This window comes from Panthera uncia, assembly GCF_023721935.1.
Source record: "Panthera uncia isolate 11264 chromosome C1 unlocalized genomic scaffold, Puncia_PCG_1.0 HiC_scaffold_3, whole genome shotgun sequence".
NCBI classification, from domain to species: Eukaryota; Metazoa; Chordata; class Mammalia; order Carnivora; family Felidae; genus Panthera; species Panthera uncia.
The window spans coordinates 44,834,218-44,848,593 of NW_026057584.1; the positions used below are offsets into that span (position 1 = coordinate 44,834,218).

At 36.6% G+C, this 14,376-nt stretch overlaps 1 long non-coding RNA gene across 2 annotated transcripts in view; it reads left to right on the forward strand.

The window, feature by feature from the left end:
* Positions 1 to 11,902, forward strand: part of LOC125911479 (uncharacterized) — a 97,382-nt gene extending 85,480 nt beyond the window's left edge. Inside the window, exons 4-6 of one of the 2 annotated variants that reach the window (XR_007454331.1) lie at positions 4,284 to 4,329; positions 6,729 to 6,780; positions 11,284 to 11,902. This is a non-coding gene — a long non-coding RNA (uncharacterized LOC125911479). The remainder of the gene's footprint in view (positions 1 to 4,283; positions 4,330 to 6,728; positions 6,781 to 11,283) is intronic. The other variant, XR_007454333.1, reaches the window with a different exon arrangement.
* The last annotated feature ends 2,474 nt before the right edge of the window (positions 11,903 to 14,376 follow it).

Genomic DNA, 14,376 nt, shown 5'->3' on the forward strand with positions numbered 1-14,376 from the left:
CATTAATCCAAAGATACATGCACTCTTAGTTTATAGCAACATTAATTACAATAACTAAACTATGGAAGCAGCTCAAGTGTCCACTTATTGATGGAAAAAGATGTGGTACATATATACAATGGAATATTATTCATCTATAAAAAAGAATGAAATCTTGCTATTTACAATAACATGGATGGAGATAGAGAATGCTAAGTGAAATATGTCAGCCAGAGAAAGACAAATACCATATGATCGCTTATATGTGGAATTTAAGAAATAAAACAAAGGAGCAAAGGGGAAAAAAAGAGAGAGAGATAAACCAAGAAACAGACTGTTAACTATAGAGAAGAAACTGATGGTTGCCAGAGGGGAGGTGGGTGGGGGGGATGGGTGAAATAGGTGATGGGGATTAAAGAGTACATTTATCATGATGAACACTGAGTAAGTAATGTGTTGAAATGTTGAATCACTCTATTGTACACCTGAAACTAATAGAACACTCTATGTTAACTAACTGAAATTAAAATAACTTTAAAAACAGAAAAGTATACAAAAAGTTATAAAAAGGTGTAAAGTTACATAGTATATATTGTGCTAATATATATATGTATACATTATATATACATATATATTATATATAATATGTGTATATATATATACATAACAAACATACAATGGTCCTAGTTATTCATATTATCTTTTCACCTAACAATTATTATGGGGATTTATTATTGTTTATGAAGACATTCCTAGTTATTTTAAGTGCTAAATATTATTTCTTGTGTGAATATAGCATAAAATATTCTATCCCCCACTGATAGATGCTTAGGTGATTTCCAAGTTCCCAGTCTTAAAAACCATGCTGCAGTGGGTATCCTTATGTATGCTTCCTTGTGAACATGTATGAAAATCGTTGGGTAATTTTCTAGAAATGCAATTGCTCGTTTGAAAAATATGTGCCTTGATCATTTTTATTAACAGTGGGCCTTAATATGAAGTAGCCTTTGTGTTAGGTAAGACAGCAACAGAGCATATGTAGAATTCAGTGGTTTTTCTGTTTGTTAGCCAGATGGAAATCAGTGAATGAGACTCCCAGAGCCAAAAACTCTGTTGAGAGATTCTCACAAGTAGTGTGTAGCAGGGAGGAAGACTCATCAATGTGGCAGTGGCAGGAGGGCAGGACTCTTATTCTGATATTAACCAGGATTTTAATCTTGTAAGTTTCCTGAGACATTACAGAAAGTCCTTTGTTTGAAATACTTCAAAGTCAGAAAAAAAAAACAAAAACCCAACATGTAGTTCAGAAGGTAGAGAAATTAGAAACATCTGGTAAGTTTGGTTGCCGACCTGGCTTGTGCTGACATGGAGATGTAATAACCAGGCGGTTGACTAGTCCAGTCTAATTTGGGTGAATAATATTTTCTCAGCAGTCTCCTGGCCACAAACTATCAAAAAGCAATGGGAACATGCTGTAAAGTGCCTTGATGCCCAGAACAATTACACTCTGGAAACATTCTCTTGGCTGGCTGAATGTGACCTATGACCACGGCTCAGTTCATTCCACAAACAGAATTAGTCACAGAGCACATGTGAAATAACACTCTTTGTAGGACTTTTCTTGTGTTAATTTTCTAAGTGCATGATGCCATGATGGGTGCTCACACTTTGGAATGCTGTTTATTACCTCATAATAGCAGGGATGGAAAATAATGCAACACTTTTCTTTATATAATTATACCAGTAGCATTTTCCCCATGTGGTTATGGATTGTACTTTTTTCAGAGCTATCTTATATATGAACGAGGCCAGTATAAGAATCTGGCTTTGGTTTTAACATATTTTTACTATCGTAATGTCATGCAAATAACATGCAAGTTACTTGTGTTCTAAGAAATGTATTGATTTTCAGTTCAGCCCTGTTATCTGTCTGATCACTTTCTTTTTAAAAAAAAAATTTTTTTTTAACGTTTATTTATTTTTGAGACAGAGAGACAGAGCATGAACGGGGAGGAGCAGAGAGAGAGGGAGACACAGAATCTGAAACAGGCTCCAGGCTCTGAGCTGTCAGCACAGAGCCCGACGCAGGGCTGGAACTCACGAACCGTGAGATCATGACCCAAGCCGAAGTCGGACGCTTAACCGACCAAGCCACCCAGGCGCCCCTGTCTGATCACTTTCTGATCCATCTCTGATCTCATGAAGGAAAATTAATTACTTCACTTTCATGTAATATGTGTGTATTTCAGACATAAACCAGTTGATTTACTTGTCACTTTGCATTTTAATTTATTTATTTATCTGTCTCCAACTAGGTGTCTACTCCTCAAAGTTAGGAGTATTTTATTTTGTAAACTACTCTTGGTGACTGTCAGAGTGCCAAATTCATAATAAGTAAAGAATAAATGTTTATAACATGAATGTATCAGTCAGCTAATCAGAGACCATGAGGTACTTTGATATAAAATCCAATCTAGCTGCTAATCATTTTTCTCCAGTGGGTACATTCTTGCATTTGGGTTTCTTAAAAACTTTTTTTTTACTAATCCATATTGTTGGGTGATTTTCCAAAGGCAGCTGTGAGTTTCTGAGTATATATTCTGAAAGCATCAGTATGTAATTCTGTAATTAGTCAAGATAGACCAATTTTTTGGTGCCACTTTCAAAGACTTCTGAAGATTCTGTTATTTGATGGGAAGAGTTTGTTCTAACTGAAAATTATAGTGTCTTGCTTTCTCCTACACCGGGACATTATAGCCTAAGAAATGTCTGAAATACTGCATCAAATTAAAGAAGCTTCAAAAAGTATCTCTTATCAGGAATCTATTTTCTGAATTATTTGTAAACTGCATCATCAAAGTGTGTCTATCAAGCACTGACATGCAGCTAGTACATCCCTGAGTACCAGACCGATTAAGTTGTCTATGTAGACCCGTGATGCAGCACAGTTGTGTTGTTTTTACAGTTCTTTTCAATTCTGGATTCTGTATCCCTCTGATTTTGCTTAGAATTCTATTTGCTTGAAAGTTGAACATGAGGTTTAGTTATTGATTCTTCCTTTGTAACTTAAAAATTTTTTTTTAATGTTTTTATTTTATTTTTGAGAGAGAGAGAGCACAAGCAGGGGAGGGGCAGAGAGACAGGGAGACACAGATTCAGAAGCAGACTCCAGGCTCTGAGCTGTCAGTACAGAGCCTGACATGGAGCTCGAACCCACGAACTGTGAGATCATGACCTGAGCCGAAGTTGGACGCTTAAACGACTGAGCCACCCAGGCGCCCCTGTCACTTTTAATTTTCAAAAACAATCCTTCCTAGGCTGCTGAAGAAAGCATTTTCTTGGGCCCATTCTTCTCAAAGCTCCTGCCTTAACCTTTCATTTTATGTGGGCTAGCCCAATTTGATGTCAAACCTTTGTTCTTTCTTTTGTAGGAATATAGGTGCATTAAGGTATCATCAGGCAAGACACAATGATGTTATTATATACCTTTTCTGTTTCAACAGGACTAAGGGATGTGATTCAAAATATGAAAGTCAAGATTTTACTTACAATAGAGAATGTTGGGATATATGTTAATAATAGAGTCAAGCTATGTTGTGTAGCTTTGAGAAAATTATGTAATATTTCCAAGTTTCCTTCCTTGTCTTTAAAATATGATGAAGGTTGTAAATGATTCTGTTGAGTGTCTTGTGTAGCTGATACATAGTAGGCACTAAAAATGACAGCTAATAGAATTTAAAGCTGCAAAAAATCCTGGGAGAAATAATCTTTCTGAGCTTGGTATATATGTGACATGCATGCTGCCACTCCATGTGGCCCTGCTAATGGGTCAGTAACTTTTCCATTGTTTCTGCGTGCAGCTCTAGGATTACTTATAAGTAGCCAATGCCAGGTAACCAAAGAAGAAAAATGAGTTGAAACTGTTTTTTCATCCCTCATAGAGTCCAATCCTTTCATATTGTAGGAGAGAAACCTGAGGCCTGGAGAAGTTACATGATTTCCTCAAGGCGGTATGCATTTAGTGAGTGGTCAGAACCTGTACTAAAGTCAGAACTGTTAATTCAGATCTCTTTCATTGCAATATTGGTCAGACTTATGCACCTTCTTTCATAATAACCAGAGCCGAGACTCATTATCACTTCCCATTTTTTCTCAAGCAAATAAATTAACCCATGATTTTTTTTGAATTGGTATCTACTGGTTTATATAAATGAACCCTACTGACCATGTTACACTGGTGATTATACGTATTTTTTTAAAAGCCATGGTGTTTGATTCAAACCTTCTGTTCTATTGGCTTTCAGAAAAGAAGCCCGAGGGCCAGCAGATGTAGAAGGAGGTATAATCAAGGTAAACAATTAGATAAATAGAAGAAGTTTCCTAAGGAAGACTAACTCTAAACATTTTCCACATCTTCTTTGATCATTTGACTTTTTTTTTTTCTGGTCTGTTATATTATGCTGAAATTTTGGGTTTGAATCCTCTGAAGCTGGCAGCAGTTAAATTAATCCTTTTTACTGAGAACATGCTCATGCTTGCTAACAATTACAAAATTAATTTGGACTTCTTAGCCAAAGGAAAAACAGGATGAGAAAAGACAACGCAAAGTCTCTTTTCTCATCACTTATGCCTCCACCCCCACTGTTTTTTGTTTGTTTTAGTTACATTTTCAAATATTCTCTCATTTTCCCATGTTCTGCATTCACTTAGAAAATCTTCTAATAGCACAGAGGACAAACAGGAGTTCCAGAAGTGCTGACTCATCGCAGCAGAAGTCCAATGGTTTGGCAGGAGACTTAATTTTAAAATGTTGAAATTGGCCCTTTTAAAAATAAGCCCATGGCAGCAGATGTCACTGTTGGTCCATCTTAACTTTAGGGCACTTCTTGAGCAGTGTTTGCTCTGAGCCTATGAGCCCCAGCATCCTAGGTGTTAGGCAGCATTGTCTTGTGGGACATTTCACGATGGTCTGTAGCACTAATGTGAGGGCCAATTTCTTACCCCTGGGGCCCAATTTAACTACATAGAACTTTTAATATTATGATTATGATTCTCATTCTAATGTCATCTGCCTTTTTAAAATAGGGATCTTTTCCTCGAGGCTCAAATTGTCTTTCTGTGTGTCATTTCCTAAGCATGGAACAGCTTTCTTTTTTTTCTGCTAGGACATGTTTATTTATTCATGTATAGATTTCCTGAGTTCATGTATAAATTTCCGTAATTCTTACATTTTCTAAGGTACTTTCTTCAACATTAATTTTTTTGCTATTAACTATGATGCAGTCAACTTTCACTTTTCTGAGTAAATAATTTGTGCCAGTTGTCTACCTATTGTCTTCTCAGTTTCAGGTCCTCCTTTTTGACTCTATTCTGTGGTACTAGGACCCTGCAAATTTCATTCCTCAGATTTTCTTGCCAGATTCTTGGAGGTTTTAGAGTGGGTCTGGAAGGTACTGGGGATTGGGCTTTCTATATAATGAGAGAGGGTATAGACTTTTACGGTTTTAAAATTTCTACCATTCTTCTTGGCCTCAATTCCAAAATGGCAGTTCTCCTAAGATCCTGCTGGTGGCCCCAGCTATGGAAGTGACTCCAGCCTCCAGATGCTTTTGGCACTTCCAGAACAAGTCTTATTGTGTTCCCTTAGAAGTTCCAGCAGCAGCCAGCCCAAGTCCCTTTTTTAAAGCATCCACTCTGGGACCTTGATCTTGTAGCTTCTAGGTTCTGGTTTTCTCCATCTTTTCCCTTTGGTACTTTAACCTCAGGCATTGTGGCTGTTTATTGAGTGTCCTATTTTTGCATATGCAGCCATCTTAACACCTGCAGAACCAATTCCCTCCAATAAATTCCCTCTGTTAAGTGTGGGTTTCTATTTTCTTAACTTGTAAAATCTCTCTCTCTTCTCTCTCTCTAGTCATATATATTTCAAATTATATTTAATGTGAAAAGTAGGAAAAAAGCAAGTAGCAAATTCATTGCATTGTTTCTTTTTTTTTTTTTACTATTTATTTATTTATTTATTTATGAGAGAGAGAGAGAGAGAGAGAGAGAGAGAGAGAGAGAGAAACAAAAAACAGAAACAAGCAGGGGAAGGGCAGAGAGAGAAAGAGACAGAGAGAGAGAGAGAGAGAGAGAGATACAGAATTGGAAGCAGGCTCCAGGCTCTGAGATGTCAGCATAGAGCTTGATGTGGGGTTTCAACTCATAAACCGTGAAATCCTGACCTGAGCTGAAGTCGGATGATTAACTGACTGTAGCCACCCAGTGCCCCTGACTTTAAAGTTTATTTATTTATTTTGAGAGTGAGAGTGAGCGTGCAAGTGGGAAGGGGCAGAGAGAGAGGGAGAGAGAGAGAATGCCAGGCTGGCTTCACGCTGTTAGTGCAGAGACTAACACTGGGCTTGGTCTCACGAACTGTGAGATCATGACCTGAGCTGGTTGCTTAACTGACTGAGCCACCCAACCATCCCATTGCATTGTGTTTCTGATTTATATTTAAAAATGCTTCCCTGATTTGAGTCTTCAGCATGAGATATGTATGTGATGATTTTGACTACTTGATATGGAATATGTTTTGTGAAATGTGTATATACCTCTTGATAGGATCAAAGCAAAAACTGATGTGAACATTGATAGTAATTTCTCATCTCAAAATTTTTGCCTATGGGGTTCTAGTTAGGTTTTACAATTACTAAAATCACTTGATGCCTGTTTTCTATCCGTGATCTAATTTATACTTCATTTTACAGAAAGCAAACCAAGGCCTTGGAGAGATGAAGGGGCTTCCTTAAGGTCATACAAGTGAGTTGTTAGAAACCTAAAGCAGAACTCAATCTAGTTTTCTTTCTTTTGCCTCAAGCTGCCTTTAGTTGCTCATGATTTAACATATATCCAGTGCCAGGATTTGTTAGCATTTGGTAAGCAATGAACATAAATAATGTAATAATCCAGGGTTTCTTTGGACTAATCATAGTTACATTAATGTGCCATGCTGAGAACTTTAATTTGGAAGAGGTAATTAAAGAAGTTGTTGCTTTCTATGAAAGTCAATTACTTCTTTATACTACATGTTTATTCATTCATTCACATTCAGTGAATATGTACTACTTAATTAATATGTGCTATTATTAATATGTATTAATGTACACTTATTAATATGTACTAATGTACATGTGTCAGGGTATTAGTATCATTTTGACTGTTTTAGATCTGTCAACATCCCCTCTTTCTGTTCACAGCAGTGTTTGCATAAATTGGGCTACATTAACTTACTCTACTTCCTCAATTCTTTTCTTTTTTTTTTTTTAATTTTTTTTTAACGTTTTATTTATTTTTGAGACAGGGAGAGACAGAGCATGAACAGGGGAGGGTCAGAGAGAGGGAGACACAGAATCTGAAACAGGCTCCAGGCTCTGAGCTGTCAGCACAGAGCCCGATGCGGGGCTCGAACTCACAGACCGCGAGATCATGACCTGAACCGAAGTCGGCCGCTTAACCAACTGAGCCACCCAGGCACCCCTCCTCAATTCTTTTCTATTAAACCCCCTACAATGTAGGTTCTGCTCCTTTTCTGTTGAAACAGTCTTTGAATTCGCCAATGACCTACATATCCCCCAATCCAATAAACACTTTCTTGCTTTTGTCTTGACCCACTTTCTGTTGCAATTGACGTTGTTGACCACTCTCCTTCCTGAAAACTCTCCCTTTCTTCCTAGATATTTCTCTACTAAGTTCTTCTCCGTTTCCTATTGCTAGTTCTCACATCTCCTATGTAGGATCTCAGATATCAGTGACCTCCAGATCTCTGTTCTTGGTCTTGTGCCCTTCTCATTATATTTTCTCCCCCACATGACCCTATTTTGTCTCACTTTCTGACCTTCTACCATCATTTCTGGGAATCTGAAGATTCCCAAATCCATGTCTCTAACCTAGACCTCTTTCATAATCTCCACTGTACATCTGTTTGCTGGAAAGCCACTCCATCCACAAATAGCTTTGTTCCATCCATACCAAAGCACTTGCAGCTTTTGTTCTTATCATGTTCCATATCTCTGTATTTCAAATCTTACCCCTATTTGGAATGCTTCACTTCTTGTTCACTTTCTTCATATAGTTAAATTTTTTTGAAAGCCCAACAACCTCATTTCAAATATCTCAGTTTAAATGCCTTATTTAAAACAGCTCCCTTAGTTAAAATATTTCTTTGAGAAACATTCCTGCCTGATACTCTATTGTTCATACTTCTTTTCTTGTTTATACTTTTCTTTTACTCAGACCACAATCCTAATGCTTGACTGTTACCATTGCTTTGCTTTTCTCCCTTACTAGTTTCTTTTGGTAGTCTCCAAAGATGAATGCCATCAATATCTCATCTTCCTGTACATGTATGCTGCTTCTCACATAAAGAGAGGGAGGCTCTTTCCCCTCTTCTTGAATGTGCACTGGACTTTTGACTTGCTTTAGCCAACAGAGTTTGGCAGAAGTAACATTCTGAGATTTCTTAGTGCAGGCCCCAAGGGGCTTGCAGCTTTCTTGTCTTTACCTTTTGCATCCTAACTGCCGTGCTTTAAAGATATTCAAGTTAGACATCTGAATGATCAGACGTCACAGAGACACCCTGAAGAATGAAGGCTATTATGGACATTCTAGCCCTAGTTAAGCTTCCAATGAATGTAGCTATACGAATGACCTCTTCAAAACTGAGTAGTTGCTCTCAAGTCTAGTTACTTATCAGAATCATCTGGGGAGCTTTAAAAATTATTGCCTCTTGGAGGCTTTTATTTGATAGGTCTGTGCTGTAGCCCAAATCTGTTTTTAAAATACACTAAACTACGGGATACCTGGCTCATTCAGTCCAAGGAGTATGTGACTCTTGATCTCAGCTTTGTGAGTTTGAGCCCCATGTTGGGTGTAGAGATTACTAAAAATAATTAAAAGAAAAGAAATTAGGAAAGGCTCTTCACATTTTTGAGTTTCAATTTCTCCACCTTCAAACTGAGGATAATATTATGTATTTTAAAAAGCACTAAGCTATTATCTACAAGATGTATTTCTGATGATACAAAGGGCTGTTTTGGATTGTTCAGAACACTTGTGAAGGTGGATAGAAGATAGTCTTTTTCTATTTAAACAGAGGAAATATGTACTCCCAGAGAAAGAGACAAGAGTAATAGACTGTTGAAGGCATCTAGATTAACTAAACAAGGGGTTCACAAACCTGTATGCAAATCAGAATTGCCTGGGAGTTTGAAAATACCAATGTCAGTACCTACTGCAGAACAATGACGTCAGAATCTCTGGGTATCAGTCACCGGCACCCACTGCAGACTAATAATATTAGAATTTCTGTGGGTGGAGCATCCAGTGGTGAGAACCATCTTGAACAGAGGTTTGCAAATGGTTTCTGTAAAGGGGCAGACTAAATATTTTTGGCTTTGGTATTTGAAATATTATTGGCCACATGGTCTCGGTCCCATTACTCAACTCTGCTGTTGTAGCACAGAAGTAGCCATAAATAAGACATAAACAAATGAAAAATGCTCATGTTGTAATAAAACTTTATGTATGAGCACAAATTTGAAACTATAGTTTTCTGACCCTTGAACTTGAACAAACAACACCTAATTTTAAAAATTTTCAACTTTATTGGGATAAGATTGGCATGGACAATTGTTAGATATTTAAAGTGTACATTGGGTGATTTGATATACATATATGTTGTGAAAAGATCCCCTCCCCATCTAGTTAATTAACATACCATTGCTTCATGTATTTATCTTTTTTTCTTTTTTTGGTGAGAACTTTTAAGTTCAAATCTATTTGCAAATTTCAATTGTACAAGTGTTATCAACTTTAATCACTATTTTTTATCTGGCAACAAATTTTCTAGTCTCTGTTTCTATGAATTTGCATCCCCCACCCCTGGATTTTACATATAAGTGATGCAGTATTCGTCTTTCTCTGTCTGGCTTATTTCACTTAGCATAATGTCCCCAAGGTCCATCTGTGTTGTCACAAATGGCAGGATTTACTTCTTTCTCATGGCTGAATAATATCCCATGGTGTGTGTGTGTGTGTGTGTGTGTGTGTGTGTGTGCAGATGTATCTTTGTTTCTATCTCTATATCTATATCATCTATATCTATCTATATCTCACATCTTTATCCACTCATCTGTTGATGGACACCTAGGTTGTTTCCTTATCTTGGCTATTGTAAATAATGGTGCAATGAACTTGGGAGTGCAAATATCTCTTCAATATTCCATTTTCATTTTTTTTGGAAATCTCTACTTTTAGGCTTATTCTTCCAATTTTTAAATATTGCCAACTAACTGAAAAAAAATTAAATGCTGTGTAAGTCAAACTAAACATGCGTCTGGGCTGGACCCAGTTTACTGCATCTGTGGAGAGTCTGAGCCATTACAGAATCAAGACGGGGTTGGGTGTGGAATCTGGGAGAGGAATGTGTCAAAGAAAGCGTGTGTGAGGGAAATGACAGGAGTATAAGAGAGATGGAGCGCTGGGCTAGGGAATAGAGTAGTAATGAGTCATTTAAGGAGTCAAAAGAGATCAGTTCTTCCATTTACATTTCTATTAAATAACTTTTATTGGGAAGATGCCAAAATATTTTATAATATTATATTTTCTCTCATGTCTGTATCTTTATAGTTATTTTCAGGAAAACAAATAGCATCATATGTAGATGATGGGAACTGTTAAGAACCAGGTGGTTTATTATTCAGGACTTTAGGGAGTAGAAAAGGAAGGAGTAGGGGAACTGTCTAGGAGTGGAGAATAGGCCTTGGAGTTCTGTCTGCAAGTAGAGTGGAATAGGGGAAGAATGAATATGAGGAGAAAATGTACCCCAGGAATGATATTCAATATTTAGAGTGGAAAGAGAGAACTGGGATTAGACAAAAGTGGAGAATAGCCAGGAATCAAGTCCTGGTGGGCTGGGAGGTGTTTTGGCAGTGTTGGTCAAAGCAGAAGCCAAGGTGAGGTACTGAACTGGGTGGCTAAGATCAGAGCCAGAACTATTGAATACAGAGCCAGGGATCTGGAGGCAGTTTGGAAAGATATGCAAGGGGGACTGTGCCAACAATATGTACCCCCTGGTTTGGGAGTTTTCAAGTGGGAAAATTGCTGAGTTCGTAATACATATTATGTAACATAGTAATTCTTCTTAGGCTATTCTTTAAGTCAATGTTGAATTAAGAGTTAAACTAGATTTAAAATCTGGAATTTTGGTTAAAAAAATTAAAACATCCAAACATATCATCTTTCCAACAAATGTTTTTTAAACAGACCTTTCAGCCAAGTTGCCTAAGAACAACAGTTGATGAGAACTGCACGTCTTCAAACACTGTCTACTGCAGGATGGAAGCAGGAACCTCTGGGAATATCTGTGAGTCATAAAATGTTGTAAGGAACTTTCCAAAACGTTTTCTTGCTAGGATGGAGAGTTCTAATCTCATATTGGCAGGCTCTGTTGGCCACAAGGTACACTGTTTACTTTGATTCCTATTCAGCTGTCCTTCATGACCTTGGTTTATCAAGTTTTTGATATATTAGAACAGAAGACTTGCATACAATGACAAGATTGTAACCCCTTCTGTTCTTCTGGTCTCTTAAAAGAAATACAAATAATGATCCTAATCTATGCTTCCTCTGTGAGTATGTTTAATTCAGTTGTCTTTGAAGGAAGTAGTTTGGATTACTCCCACAATTTTGAAAGCTTATAGTACTGGTAATTGAAGACATACGTTTTCTTTTAATTAAAAAAACATGTCAAAAAGCACTTCATAATTCTGTCAGAAAAGGGTATTTCTAAGTGTGGTGTGTCTGAATGCACTGGGGTCATTTAATCTAGTTTAAATATTAGTGCTTGAATTTGGAGAAATATAGACAGAAATGCATATCTGATGAACATAGCTATCAATGTTAAGAATGGACCAAAAAGTGGGCCAGAAAAAAGAATACCCAATCCTTTGCTCATAAATTCTTTGAGTCTGAATAATTTCTCAATTTATTGTTTACAGATTTTTTCTATTTTTATTTAGTTTTTAAAGCAGAGGTTCAAAAGGTTTTGATTATTGTACAAAACTGTGCAGTCACCACCCAAATCATTATGTAGAACATTTCCATAACCTAGAAAGTTCCCATGTGACCCTTCTAGTCATTCTTCCACCACCCCTGTCCTCCACACATTAGAAACAGCAGGGATTGGTTTTGCATGTTCTTGGACTTTATAACAGTTGAATCATAGAGTATATACTTTCTTGGGTTTGGCTTCTTTGGCTCAGCATGTTTTTAAGATTCATCCAAATTGTGTGTTTAAGTTGTTCATTCCTTTAAACTGCTCAGTAGTATTCCATTGTATAAGTATATACCACTGTCAGTTCTTTTGATGATAAACATTTGCACTGTTCCCAATTTTGGCTATTATAAATATGGATGTAAAAGTCATTTTATAATGTATGTTTTAATGTCCCTTAGGTAAATACCTAGGAATGGGATTCCTGCATCATAAGATTTTATAAGAAATTGCCAAACAGTTGATTATACAATTTTACAATCTTATCAGCAATGAATGGAGTTCCATATCCTTGTCATCTTTAGTATTATTAGTCTTTTTGTTTTAACCTCTCAAGCGAGATTGAAACATTAGTACATTATGTTTTTTGTTTTTGTTTTTGTTTTTTTGCATTTCTCTGATTACTAATGATGTTGAGGAACTTTTTGTGTGTTAATTGACCATCTCTATGTCTTTCTTTATGAAGCATCTCTTTGATTTTTTTTACATATTAAAAAATGTGCTGGTACTGCCATTACTGGGTCGTGGGGTAAATCTATTTTTAACTTTTTGAGGAAACTGCATACTGTTTTCCACAGTGGCTGCACCAGTTTGCATTCCCACCAACAGTATAAGAGGGTTCCCATTTCTCCACATCCTCACCAACACCTGTTGTTTCTGGTGTTGTTAATTTTAGTAATTCTGACAGGTGTGGGTGGTATCTCATTGTGGTTTTCATTTGTATTTCCCTGATGATGAATGGTGTTGAGCATCTTTTCATTTGTCTGTTAGCCATCTTAATGTCTTCTTTGGAAAAATGTCTGTTCATGTCTTTTGCCCATTTCTTAACTGGGTTTTTTGTTTTTTGGGTGTTGAGTTTGATAAATTTTTTATAGATTTTGGATACTAACCCTTTGTCAGATATGTCATTTACAAATATTTTCTCCCATTCCAAAGACTGCCTTTACTTTTGTTGATTGTTTCCTTTGCTGTACAGAAGAAGAAGCTTTTTATCTTCATGAAGTCCCAATAATTCATTTTTGCTTTTATTTCCCTTGCCTCCAGAGATATGTCTAGTAAGAACTTGCTAGGCCAAGGACAAAGAGTTTGCTGCCTGTGCTTCTCTAGGATTTTGATGGTTTCCTATATCACATATAGGTGTTTCATCTATTCTGAACTGATTTTTGTGTATGGTGTAAGGAAGTGGTCCAGTTTCAATCTATATGTTACTGTCCAGTTTTCTCAACATTTGTTGAAGAGATTGTCTTTTCCATTGGATATTCTTTCCTGCTTTGTTGAAGATTAGTTGACCATATAGTTGTGGGTCCATTGCTTGGTTTTCTAGTATGTTCCATTGATCTTTGTGTCTGCTTTGTGCCAGTACTATACTATCTTGATGACTACAGCTTTGTAATATAGCTTGAAGTCCAGAATTGTAATGCCTCCAACTTTGGTTTTCTTTTTCAGGATTGCTTTGGCTATTCAGGGTCTTTTGTGGTTCCATACAAATTTTAGGATTGTTTTTTCTAGCTCTGTGAAATGCTGATGGTATTTTGATAGGGAGTACATTAAATGTGTAGATTGCTTTGGGTAGTATAGACATTTTAACAATGTTCTTCCAATCCATGAGCATGGGATATTTTTCCATTTCTGTGTCCTTTTCAACTTCTTTTCTAAGTGCTCTATAATTTTCAGAGTACAGATCTTTTACATCTATGGTTTGGTTTATTCCTAGGTATCTTACTGTTTTTGGTGCAATTGTAAATAGGATAGATTCCTTGATTTTTTTTTTCTGCTATTTCATTATTGGTGTATAGAATTGCAACAGATTTCTGTATGTTGATTTTACATCCTATGACTTTGTTCTGGCAATATTTTGGTAAATTCTTTAGAGTATTCTATATAGAGTATCATGCCAACTGCCAAGAGTGAAAGTTTGACTTCTTCCTTGCCAGTTTGGATGCCTTTTATTTCTTTTTGTTGTCTGATTGTTGAGGCTAGTATTTCCAGTACTGTGTTAAATAACAATGGTGAGAGTGGACATCCAGTCTTACTCATGACTATAGAGGAAAAGCTTTAAGTTTTTCCCCATTGAGGATGATAAT